Source organism: Choloepus didactylus, chromosome 17, assembly GCF_015220235.1.
Source record: "Choloepus didactylus isolate mChoDid1 chromosome 17, mChoDid1.pri, whole genome shotgun sequence".
Lineage (NCBI taxonomy): Eukaryota > Metazoa > Chordata > Mammalia > Pilosa > Megalonychidae > Choloepus > Choloepus didactylus.
In genome coordinates, this window is record NC_051323.1 from 54851583 (window position 1) to 54865836 (window position 14254).

Sequence of the window (14254 nt, forward strand, 5' to 3'; positions counted from 1 at the left end):
TCTGCAAGGAGAAAGACCATGTCTGGATCCCTCTTATCTCTGGCACCCAGCACACTGTAAGGTTAACAATTTCAGAAGCTAAACTCTAAAGAGAATATAGACCTCACGAGTATCCCTGAACTCAGAAGCCTTGTGGCATCTCTTCTCCATCATCCACATTGATGTCTACTTCAGTGCTCTGTGCCACAGGGAGAACAGGTCAAGTTCAATATTATGCCTTCATGATCAGGGTTGTTGAACCCAGATCATTCCACTGGACATTTAGGAAGCCTACAAGACATAAGTGCCTTATTAAAAAGTGCTAACATCTCTGACTCTCACGTATACACTCCCCACCCCAATTGATTTTTATATACCAACCCAGAAGCATAAAGATGTTAGATGAAATCATAAAGCAAAAATGTTACTAAGGCAAATCCGTGGGTCTTTATTCCCATTGGAAACTAGGTCAGTTAGCCGCTAAAGGATAGAAAAAAAAGGGGCGGGGAGGAAGTCAAGAATGGCCCTGGCTTCTCCCAAGACGCCTGCCGCTGGCAAAGGTATGTGTGTGCGTGCCCAAGTGCCATGCTCCCCATATGGAGAAAACAGCCGTACCCCTGCCTGCCAGATGGCCAGGATGGATTCCAAACCAAGAAAGCATCCATGAGTAGTGCACACATCCCAGCCACGCTGACTCAGAGCCTGGAGGACACAGCTGAAAAGCTCAGGCCTAGAGTAAAACAGTTTCCCAACAGGAACACTTGGCTCCCTCCCAGTGTAACCAGATGCCAATGAGCCTGATCCCCACCCTCCTGCCCACTGCAGAGGGCAGACAATAAATACATTCAAATAAAACCTACCTTAGAAAATAAAATAAAATGCCTTCCCGTAACTTTGTTCTTCCAAATTTCTATGGACTTCCTTTGACCCCAAATTTCTCAAAAATTAGTCTGTACTAGCTGCCTCCACTTCCTCACTACTTATAGCTACGATTTATTTAAGTAGCTATTCCCAGGGGTGGTATTCAAAATATTTAGCTGAAATAACTCCAATCAGTCGGCGCACCCACCAGACAGAAGGGAAGCAGCCGTAGAGAGCTGGGGTAGCTGTGTGGGTGGCTCTGATGTACAGCAGCCCCAACTCACCCACTCATCCACTTGCAAACAAAACTGACTGAGTTCTACAAGGAAATCAACAAAAAGACCCAATTTAATACTAACGTGAGAGCAAGTAATTAGAGGCTGGCAAATTCTCTTTTCCCTAACTCCCCACCAGTACTTTTCCAGGTCCTCCGAATTCATGAGCTCATTTACAATGTCTAAGGATAGTCTTTTTCTCCCTCCATTCTCATGGCTTGTAGTCCGCCTCCCAGCCACAGCCCTGAAATACAGGATCTGTGCCTGATTGCTCCATCTCTCACCGCCTGAGAAACTGCAGACCACTCGGCGGCCACTTGGAATTCTTTTACGTACCTCAGGCCACTTGCCTTCCTTTTGTGGCTAGCTTCTTTTCCCAAACCCCTATTGCAACTTTTCTATCCCCAGGGAATCACCTCCAGTCTCCCTTAGCATGCGTCTTGCCCACCTAAAAGCTAACTCAGAGCAGCCCTCTTTTGCATTTTGAAAACCAAGATAGACTTAAAAATGAAAGGCTGTTCTTGAATTAGAAGATGACATCTTCAGAAGTTCTATGCAAACCTCTTAGACACCAATTTCATCCCCCTCCGGGATGCTTTATTGGAGGAGCAAGTCTTAACAAGCCAAACGCTGTAATTCTGCCTTAGAAACTCTGCTGACCAATGTTTCCAAAGGGATTTAGTCCTAGCTCATTTCTAACTTATGTTTTATTCAATATTCCCACCACCATACTATTTAGACATGTTCTGGGCATGCTTAGATAGATAGATAGATAGATAGATAGATAGATAGATAGATAGATAGATCTCAGAAGTTCACCTATAGCTAGATATAAATGATATGTAAACTTTGGATAACCTTATTACTGAAGGTTAGTTCTTGCCTTTATTTACAATATGCTACGGTTGATATTTATTAAATCTGCAAATACAACCTATACCAACAGTCTCCAAACTGTTTTAATTATTCCCCATCAGTTAAAAAATAATGTTGTATGTGTACTCACAATATATGCATATTGCTTATAAAATATATGCATGTAACATGAACAGATGTTCATCTTCATTAGCCATTAGGGAAATGCAAATCAAAACCACAATGTGATACCATCTCACACCTATAAGAATAGCCATTATTAAACAAACAGTTAACTACAAGTATTGGAGAGGATGTGGAGAAACAGGAACACCTACTCACTGCTGGTGGGAGTGTAAAATGGTACAGCCACTGTGGAAGACAGTTTGGTGGTTCCTAAGAAAACTAAATATTGGATTGCCCTATAACCTGGCAATTCCACTACTCATTACATACCCAGAAGATCTGAAAGCTGGGACATGAACAGACATTTGCACATCAATGTTCATGGCAGCATTGTTCACAATTGCCAAAAGATGGAAACAATCCAAATGTCCATCAACAGATGAGTGGACAAACAAAATGTGGCATATACATATGATGGAATATTATGCACCAGTAAGAAGAAATGAAGTCTTGAAGCATGTGACAACATGTAAATCTTGAGGACATAATGCTGAGTGAAATAAGTCAGCCACAAAAGGACAGATATTGTATGATTTCACTATGAGCTAACAAGAATATGTAAACTTAGAGTCTTAAAATGCAGAATATAGGATACCTAGAGATAGACAGAAGCTAGAGAAGGAGGAACAGTTACCTAATATGTTCAGAATGTATAACGAGGTTAAACTTAAAATGTTTGGAAATAGATAAGGGGTGAGGGTAGCTCGTTATTGGAAATATAAGGAATAGTGCTATACTGTGAGAAAATTTGGTTGAAAGGGGTTATTTAGAGCCTTGTATGTTACCGGTTAACACTACAAATTTAAATAAGTTCTTGCATGAACTGGTACAAATGTATGACATTGGTACAAATTGTTACTGATAGAGTGAAATGTGGTGGAAAAACACCTATTGCAAGCTATGGACCATGGACTATCGTTAACAGTAATACCTTAAAATTCTTTCATCAACAGTAACTGGGGTACCATACCAATACTAGGGGTCAGTAATGGGGGAGGGATACGGGATTTGGAGTGTTTGGGTTTTCTTTTTGTGTGTCTATCTGATTATTTTGTTTTTGGAGCAATGAAAATGGTCTAAAACTGAGAGTCACGATGATTGCACAACTAGGTGATGATTCTGTTGGGTCTTGACTGTACACTTTGGATGGAATATGTGACAAGTGAAAATATCTCAATAAAATCTGAAAAATGTATATATATGCATGTATAACAAACATTAAAATACACTAAAATTGCAATTTTTAAAGGATGAAATCAAAACTGAATATGAATAATAGTTCTTTTGTTTTCATATAGACCAATAGACAATCTCGAGGACCCCATATTGGAGATCATTAGCTTACCCAACAGTGCGTATGATAAATGTAAATAATAAAATCCTGAGTCACTTCAGAAGTTAATAAGGATTGCTTGGAGGTATTCAAAGAACATCACAAACTGGGTTATGGAGAACCCTTTTCAGGACCTATTATTCTTCTCTCAAACAAAACTTAGCCCACCACCCACCATCATATGACACGTTAGAAAATTAGCAAAGCATAGAGATGGAGGGAGATTTTTTACAAAAATAGTTGCAGCCAGTGATATGCTGAAGAAAAGCAAAACTTAAATTTTGGAGCAGTTTAGACCTACACAAATAGAAATAATAGTAAAATAGTCACACAGTTGGGAATAAATGTAGTATGATAGTTAAGGCTTTGGTGTTAGACCAGGTTGAGAGGCGAGAGTAAGTCAAAAGTACTGAGAGTCACATCTGAATCTACACATACACACAGTGGGTTTATATGATGTGTAATATGCCACACAAACCCTAAATAAAGGTCTCTTTGTCCATCCTTCTAGATTCAGTAAGGGTCTTTTCCAGATATCAGTAAGAACTTTGGTTATGGACTGACTTGATGAGAGATTACATGCAGCAAATATGTCTTTATTGCAGACTCGCCCTCTTTCTCAGAGTCACAATTTCCTCATCTATGAACAAAAATAATAATAACTACCCCCAAAATACAGTTATTAGGATCAAGTAACTCATCCAGGGTCCCACAGCAACTCAGTGACAGAGCCAGGTTTCCAGAGCAGGGCAAACAGTTGACGGCCAATGGGCCTGACCTCCACTTACGCCAACTGTTGAGAAAGCAGGCCTCCTCACTCCCCCTGATCAGAGAAAAGATGTCAGATTGCCTTTTCAGCAACCCTGGTTTCTCCATTAAATCTTCTTTCCTGGCAAATTAGAAAGGGAAAAAATCACCAACCAGGGAGTTACCCTAGCAATACTCTATTTTCCCTATCAGCTTCTGTTGTTCATTATTGGGATTTGAGAAGGACCAATAAATCAGACTCTTGTCTTCTGCCAGAGTTCTGAATTTATTGAGACAACGGTGTAAAGCAGATGGTGAGCATATTAGCACCTCCATTATTAATAAAGGCTTTGCTGAACAGCTGCAATTTTGTCCCCAGAAGGCTCTGAAATAGGCGCTAATAGTTCATCAATTAAATTGACCCCAAGGCCACTCTTCATTCAAGGCTAAAAATTCACTCCCTATTCTATTTTCTACTTCAAATTATATCCAACCACACTGTCAAAAATATCTTATCAGCAGTTCTGAGAAAAGCAAACCTAACATCACAGAAACATTCCAATGATAAAATGTTAGATGACTTACATATAAACTTAAGCCTGCTCACCATGACATTCCTAGAGGGAAATTTAAATCCTCAAATGAAATCCTTCTGCAAATGTAAGTCTTAAGAAAATAAAATTCCAAAGGGATTCAAGTCTAAAATCAAATGTACTTTTCCTTATATATTAAAAATCCAAAGAAACCCTCCAAAACACCTCTTTCCAGCAACATAGCTGACTAGCTGTCCTGAAAACCCTTCCTAATACAGAGCACCAAATAACGCTGAATAAAATATTTTAAAGCATCTCTTTAAATGCCTACCCAAGCTGGCTAGAAAGTAATGGAAATCCTTCATGGTCAGAAAAAGTGCATAAATCCAGCAAGGTAACTGAACACTGAAGCCAGCAGCTTCCCCAGGGGATCTACCAGTCTCTGGGCACCCAGAACTTGGGTTTCAGTGAGCCCTGAACAGTGCTCTATGCTGATGAAGGGGAAATGCCAGATAAGGGACTCCTGAGAAAACCTGGACCCCGGGTGATATCCTCAGAGAAAGAAAACAAATAAATAAAATAGCCACAGGGAGGGACCAGAAAGAAACTTGATTTCTACTAATGTATCAAAAAAGAAAAAGCATATTCTCCAAAAATGTATATCCACAAACTGATCCCCACCTGGGTCTGGTGCAGGAATTTATAGTATGCATGTGGCCAAACAACCTCCAAGTTGAAATTTTAGTTTAAAGTAGTCCCAGATTTGTAGTTCCTCCAGTCACCTAGAAGAACCAAATATAAAACCTCCTAGAAGCAATGCAGCATAACCTAGGCCTCGAAGAATTTCCATAGAAAAAAATTCTCTGGAACATGAACTCATACTTAAAAAGCACACACACAAAAGTAAATAAATAAAAATGAAACCAAGAAAACAAGCCAATATGATTATGAGTCAGTACAACAAATCACTAAATCATATCCACAATGAATATAAGTGTTGGAATTCTCAGATATAGAATATAAGTTCTGCTAAATATGTTTAAGGGAATGAACAATTTTGAAAGTAAAATGAAATTTTAAAAAGAAGTCAGAAAAAAAAAGAAAAAAAAGAGGTCAGGCAGGCTTGAAAATGAAACAATTCAATTTTTTGAAGTTAAAAATGTAATAATCCAGAGGGAAAACTAAGATGGTGGCTAGCTGAGACAGGGCGAAAAAATGCCTCCGTGAAAAACACTAACTAAAAACCAGAAAGTGACCCAGAATACCAGTTACAGTGATGCGCCAGCTGGACGAGGGCTCCTAGTTCCACAGGGGCCGTATACTTTGTGAAACTGGGAGTCGGCATTCTGAAACAAGTGAGTAAGCTGGCTGGAAGACCCACAGCTGCACAGCCGTCTGGGGAAGCCAGGGTTCAGCGTTTGAAGACCGGCTGGCTCTTTTAAAGAAAAAAAAAAAGGGAAAAACCCAGGAGCGGCTGCAGCTGCGATTGTGGGAACCACGCAGTAAAACACAGCAAGAGGGGGCTGGGCCGGCCTCTCGGTGTCTGGCTGGGAAGATAGCCTGCTGCAGATACCCTTGGGTATGGGAGGACGGAGGGGAGAGCCAGAAGCAGAAAGAAACCCCGCGGCTAGCAGCTGGCCCCCCAGAGGGCTGGATAAACTCCGGCCCAGGGCCATGCCCACAGCCCAGAGCCCTGCCAGTTGTCCCGGAGCTGGGAAGGAGGAACTGTGCAAGGAGGAGGGGGCTGACACGCCCCGTTTGGCCATTTTTGCTTCAGGCTGAGAGCGCACCGCCTCACAGCCCGGCAGCCCGGGGCTTCCCTTGAGGGACAGCGCGCACTGGTGACGTAGCACGGCATTCCCTCAGCTGAGCTCCTGGAGGATTGCGGCTGGAAGGGGGGACCTGCTCAGAGAACCCAGGGAGGCTACGCCAAGTCTGGTGGTTTGTGGATCAGCGAGAGAGAGGGTCTGGGGCTGAACTGAAATGGAGGCTTAGACTCTTGCAGCGGCCTTGAATCTCCAGAAACCTGGGGGATTTGAACATTAAAACTGCCCTTCCTCCCTGGACACCTGTACACACGCCCCACATTCAGGGCGGACGGCTCCAGCAACACACCCAAACTGAGTTCTCCAACTGAACCCACAAGAATGATTTCCCCACACACTGCGGGAACAAGGTTAAGAACTGACTTGAGGGATATAGGTGACTCACAGACGCCATCTGCTGGTTAGTTAGAGAAAGTGTATGTCACCAAACTGTGTTTCTGAAAAATTAGATCGATATCCCTTTTTTTTTTACAACTTGAAAGAACCCTATCAAGCAAAACAAATGCCAAGAGGCCAAAAACAACAGAAAATCTTAATGCATATGATAAAACCAGAAGATATGGAGAATCCAACTCCAAACAAACAAATCAAGATATCAGAAGATACACAGTACCTCACACAATTAATCAAAGAACTACAACTGAGGAACGAAAACATGGCAAAGGATTTAAAGGACATCAAGAAGACCATGGCCCAGGATATAAGTGACATAAAGAAGACCCTAGAAGAGCATAAAGAAGACATTTCGAGAGTAAATAAAAAAATAGAAGATCTTATGGAAATAAAAGAAACTGTTGATCAAATTAAAAAGACTCTGGATATTCACAATACAAGACTAGAGGAAGCTGAACAACATCTCAGTGTCCCAGAAGTCCACAGAACAGAAAATGAAAGAACAAAAGAAAGAATGGAGAAAAAAATCAAAAAAATCGAAATGGATCTCAGGGATACGATAGATAAAATAAAACATCCAAAATTAAAACTCATTGGTGTCCCAGAAGGTGAAGAGAAGGGTAAAGGTCTAGAAAGAGTATTCAAAGAAATTGTTGGAGAAAACTTCCTCAACCTTCTACACAATATAAATACACAAAGCATAAATGCCCAGCGAACTCCATATAGAATAAATCCAAATAAACCCACTCCAAGACATATTCTGATCAGACTGTCAAATACTGAAGAGAAGGAGCAAGTTCTGAAAGCAGCAAGAGAAAAGCAATTCACCACATACAAAGGAAACAACATAAGACTAAGTTGTGACTACTCAGCGGCCACCATGGAGGCGAGAAGGCAGTGGCATGACATATTTAAAATTCTGAGAGAGAAAAATTTCCAACCAAGAATATTTTATCCAGCAAAACTCTCCTTCAAATTTGAGGGAGAGCTTAAATTTTTCACAGACAAACAAATGCTGAGAGACTTTGCCAATAAAAGACCTGCCCTACTTCAGATTCTTAAGACCTGCCCTACTTCAGATTCTAAAGGGAGCCCTACCAACAGAGAAATAAAGAAAGGAGAAAGAGATATAAAGAATTTTAACAGACATATATAGTACCTTACATCCCAAATCACCAGGACACTCATTTTTCTCTAGTGATCACGGATCTTTCTCCAGAAGGGACCATAAGCTGGGACATAAAACAAGCCTCAAGAAATTAAAAAAAAAAAAAAATTGAATATACTCAAAGCACATTCTCCAACCACAATGGAATACAAATAGAAGTCAATAATTTTTGAACTGTAACTCCACTACTTACTTCCTATATGATATAAAATACACAAACGCTAAGGACAAATCAGTGGTTTTGAACTCAATGTAAAATACGTAATTTTAGACAACTATATAAAGGTGGGGGAATGAAGGAGTATAGGAACATAGTTTATGTGTCCTATTGAAGTGAAGGTGGTATCAAAGAAAAACAAGATTGATATGGATTTAAGAGGATAATTTTAAGCCCCACAGTAAACACAAAGAAATTATCAGAGAATATAACCATAGCAATGAAAAGTAGAGTTTGGGTTAAGGGAAATGGGGAAAGGGGCAATGGGGAGTTAAGAAATGAGTGTAGGGTTGTTGTTTGAGGTGAAGGGAAATTTCTAGTAATGGATGGTGGGAAAGAGCATTACAACATTCTAAATGTGATTAATCCCACTAATGGAAGGCTAGGGAGGGGGTGGAATGGGAAGATTTAGGCTGTATATATGTTTCCACAACTGAAAAAAAAAAAAAAAAGACAGTCTAACTAGATGGCAATTGAATGCTAAGGATGAACTTGGATGGGATTGGAGGATAGAGGACAGGTGGCTCAAAGGGACACAGTTGAGACATAAGGGAAAGGAAATATAGAATGTAAGCTTTGTATCATTGTTGAATCTCTTGTACTTCTTAGCTGTGCTTAATGGAATTTCATAAAAGAATGTTCTTGTTCATGGAAAGTGTATACGTGAATTATAGTGTATGTTCAAGGATGTGTGCAGCTAACTCTCATATGTTCAGAAGACAGAGCAATAGAAGATGGATGATAGATAGGGAGGGAGGGAGGAAGGGAGGGAGGGAGGGAAAGAAATAGCAATGTGACAGCATGTTAAAGTTGGTGGATTGAGCTATCGGGGGAGGGTGGTCAGGGTATGATGGAATTCTGTGTATGGGGCTAGTATTGTTTTTGCAACTGTTCATATAATTTTGAATTTATTTCAAAAAAAAAAAAATACCTGCAGAGGTATTTGGGCTCAAAAAAAAAAAAAAATGTAATAATCCAGATTAGAAACTCAATTAAACATAAACACATCAGATTAAACATAAGATAAAGAGAACAGTCTTGTACTAGAAGATTTACCTGAAGAATTTATCCTTCATACAGCAGACAGAGACATAAAAATACGAGAGGTTAAGGGATATAGAGGTGCTTTAGTTTCCTGGGCTGCGCAAGCAAATACCATGAAATGGGTTGGGTTAATCAATGGGAATTATTTGCTCACGGTTTGAGTCTGGGAAACAGTCCAAATCAAGGCATCACCAAGGCGATCCTTTCTTCTTGAAGAAGGCCTGGGCATCCTGGGGCTGGCTGCTGGCCATTCTTTGTGATTCACTTATCACGTCGGGCAAGGTACATGGCACCCCTCCTGGTCTCTCCCTTCTCTTCCGGGTTCCGTTGTTCAGCTTCTTGCTTCCTGCGGCTTTCTCTTTGTCTGAATTTCATTCTGCTCATAAAGGACTCCAGCAATAGGACTAAGACCCACCCTGATTGGGCTGGGCCAAGCCTTAAGTGAAGTACCTCATCAAAAGTTCTACTTAGAATGGGTTCACACCCATAGGAATGGACTAGATTTATGAACGTGTTTTTCTGGGGGACGTACAGCTTCAAACCACCCCAGGAGGATAGCATAAGAAAGTCTAATTCAGTGTTTCTCAAACTTTAATGTGTATGTGAAGCTCCTGGAGATCTTGTTAAAAAGCAGATCCTGATTCAGTAGTCAGGGGTGGGACATGAGATTCTGTATTTCTAACAGGCGTCTGGGTAAAGCCAGTATTTCCAGTTCATAGACCACACTTTGAATAGGAAGGGTCTGTCTAACCAGAGATCCAGTGGGGGGGCGGGGGGGGGGGGGGCACAGGATACAAACTTTGATAAAATACTGGCTGAGTCTTTTTCAAAATTGAGGGAAAACACAAATCCTTAGAATCAAAGAGGTCACTAAATAGCAAACAAGATAAATAAAAAGAAATTCACATGTAAACATACTGCAGTGAAATGATATAAAACCAAAAACAAAGAGATTTTGAAACAGACACATCACAAACAAAGGAATGACAGATAGACTTCTCAAAGAAAGGTGGACAACACAGCACCTACTTTCAAAGAGCCAAAAGAAAACAGCTGCTTAACCTAGATATTTATATCCAGCAACATTATATAAAAGCATTTTCACACAAATGAAGAGAGTTTCCTACCAACAGGACTAGAGGAATTGCTAGAAGATGTACTTCAGGAAGAAGGGAAACAATTCGGAAGCAAAGTCTGGGATGAAAAAAAGAAAAATGGTAAGCACAGAAAGTGTTATACATGTGAGAAAATCTAAACAAACTGACTTAATCAGATGCTAAAATAGATGCCTAAATTTTTGAGCTAAAAGGCTATGTAGGACTAAGATATTAGACAAAAATAACGTATAAGTAGAAATGTGCATATTAATAAAATACTGGAATTAGAGTATTTCATTTCCTAACTAGCATGGAAAGGGGGAGAGGAAGATGAAAAGAGGATAGCTCTTCTAAACAAAGAAAGGAGAGGGGAGGTTGGAGTGAATTAATGGACAAATAAAAGGCACAAAACCATATGGCAAAAATAAATCCAAACAGAAGCTATCACAATTAATGCAAATGGACTAAACACCCCAGTTAAAAACAAGTATCAGATTGGCTGTAAAAACAAAATCTCCTTATATTCTCTTTACTAGAGGCATGCCTAAATCATAAGATCTGAAAAATATTGAAAATAAGATGTTAGAAAAGATATAAATTAAAAATTTAGAGGTTGATTAATCCATAATATAATGGGAAAGTTTAACACACCTCTCTCAGTAATTTTTTTTTTTAAACTCAGTAGGGTCATAGAAAATTTGAAATACATAATAAGCAAGCTTGAAATAAACAATACATAAAACCCTGTGGCCAAAAATTGGGAATATACACTATTTTTAAGCATTATTGAAAACTGACCATGTACTATATAAAACAAGCCTCAACAAAGCTCAGAGATTGAGCGCAATTTCTCTGACTTCAATATATCAAAGTATAATTTCCAGAAAAGTATGATTCTCATAAATACATAGAATGAACGTGTATTGAATATGGAATTTGTAAGATGGGGAAGTTGGTCCAAAGAGCATTTGAGTGTCAGGGTATTCATAAGCATTTTTTAAAAAGAATGTTACATAAGATCGCTAGGTTAGAAACCAAACTGATTAATGACCTATAGTGCAGTAAAGCCATAACTTTTGAAGTTATTCTCTACTGGACAAAAATCTACAAATTAGCAAGAAACAAAACCTAGGTCTTTGATCAAGAGTGGATAGCAAATTAAATGAATGTACATCCCCTCACGTAAATAATCCTTGGCCACTTAAACGATACTCCAATACAGTAAGTAAAAAATATACTACCCTTCCTTTGCCTTTTTCCCAAGTTTTGAATCAATTTTTCTTAACATGTGTGAACCTTGTTGGTTCATAGGGGATTTCTCCTAGGCAAGGGGAGTCAATAGTAGAAGTAAAATTACAACCATCAAAAAAAAAAATTACAACCTTTAGTCAGAAAGAAAAAGCCTTCAGTCCCACTGTAGTACTAGCAGTGCTAAATTTAAGACATTTTCAAACAAGTATCAGCTTCCAGGGTCCTCTTGCCAAGAAGTAACTCCATCCCCAGGCTTCTGTGCCTCTCAGATTTTGAAGGTGTCACTGCCACCCCTGCCCCACCTTGGCAGCAGCCCCAATGACTCAGCGCTCCACTTACATCTGGAGCCAACCCTACTTTAATAAAACGGTTGCTAATATTCCCATTCTTTTCTTGTGTGCCCCTTTTTTGTGTGTCCTATGGCAGCCAGCCTGGACAGACCAAATTACCTCCCCAGGTACCAGTTATTATTTTCATGAGTTCACTGCTCAGAAAGTTGCCTGAGTTTTGAGGGCTGCACCCCAACCCTGTTTTTCCCATAAGCCCTGTTATTTTAGTGTGTGACTTTAAGAGAATACAAGGTTTTCAAGAACATATACATCACGTTATAAAAGGAACGTTTTTATTTCAAAGAGTGTTTGAAACATTAGGAGATATTTTTAAGCCGATTTTGGCAAAGCAGTTGTATATGAGAGAGATACGTTACAGATTAATGAATCCACAGATATTTCAATCATTCCCAGTGAATAATTTATCTATCATTACAGAGAAGAAAATGGCATTACTGGTGAGATTCCGGCATGCAAAATCTTGCCTAGGAATGCAACTGGGAATAGATTTTCAAACTTTGGATACTTTTATAGTGAGTCTATTAGAATTTAAGCTGCAAATGGTGCAAAAGTGTCTCTCCAAGGTAGAGCTACTGCAAATACCAGGGACACAGCAATCTTAGTGCCCATATTCTTGTTTTAAACCTTCTTTTAATTTGAGAATGGCTGTTGCCATTAAATTGTAAATATTATTAAATACAGGGTTTAAATTCACAATTTTTGAAACTGATATGGGAAGAAATATAACCAACTCACATCTAGCAGTTGTTCCTCCCGGAAATTATGGTTTCCATGGGACCATATATTAAACATGGGCTTTTTTTTTTTTTTTTTTTTTTTTTAATTCAAGGGAGAACACAGACTTTTTTTCCTAAAAGAAAATAAGTTTGTTAGGTGAGTTTGAAACTGAGGACCAGCTCTGTCATTTAGGTTACATAGCAGACATTTTACAAAAATTGAATGAGTTCTTTTTGTAGTGCCAAGATTTTGACAAAAAATATTTAGGGAATTTATCAAGACTTTGTACTCACAGAGGTGCATTGGTGTTGATAATATTTATATTTCCCCAGCCATTTCTGAGTATATTAGGTTAAACAAGGTAAAAGAGTAGCAAGTATAAATCAGAGACATTTGATAAGACTTGGTAAGGGCTTTTTGACTACTTCACAGAAATTTAGAAAATGAATGACTCTAATGACTGAATAACATACCCATTAACAAATCAGGTGGTTTCCAAGTATTTTGCTTTCAACAAAATTAAAAATATTAATAGTAGTTGTGTCAGTTTGTATATTTATGTCCCCCAGAAAAAACCATATTCTTTAATGCATTCTTGTGGGGTCAGATGTATTACTGTGGATTGAGTTGGAACCTGTTGGTTTAGTGTCCATGGAGATGTGACCCACCCAACTGTAGGTGATAACACTGATTGGATAATTTTCATGGAGGCATGGCCCTGCCCATTCAGTGTGGGCCTTGTTTAGTTTACTGGAGCACTATATAAGCACAGACAGAAGGCGCTCATAGAGAGCTGGAGCTGAGACAGACATTTTGAAGATGGCTGTTGGAAGCTGATGCAGACATTTTGGAGAAAGCCATTTTGAAATGCAACCTAGGAGTGAGCAGATGCCAGCCACATGCCTTCCCAGCTAACAGAGGTTCTCCAGATGCCATTGGCCACCCTCCAGTGAAGGTACCCGATTGTTGATGTGTTACCTTGGATAGTTTATGGCCTTAAGACTGTAACTGTGTAACCAAATAAACCCCCTGTTATAAAAGCCAATCCATTTCTGGTGTTTTGCGTTCTCGCAGCATTAGCAAACTAGAACAGTAGTACAAATACCACATGACTGTCTCTCTAAAGGCAGAAAAAACATTTAACAAAATCCAACAGTCCTCCATGATTAAAAAAAAAAAAAAATTAAAAACACTCAACTGGGAATAGAAAGAAACTTTTTCAACCTGATAAAGGTATCTACAAAAAAACTCACAACTAACATCATACTTAGTGGAGGAAGACTGAACGCTTTCCTTCTCAGATTAGGAACAAGACAAGAATGTTCCATCTCACCACTTCTATTCAACATTGTACTGGAGGATCTAGCCAGAGCAATTAGGCAAAAGAAATAGAAGATATTCAGTTTGGGAAGGAAGAAGTAA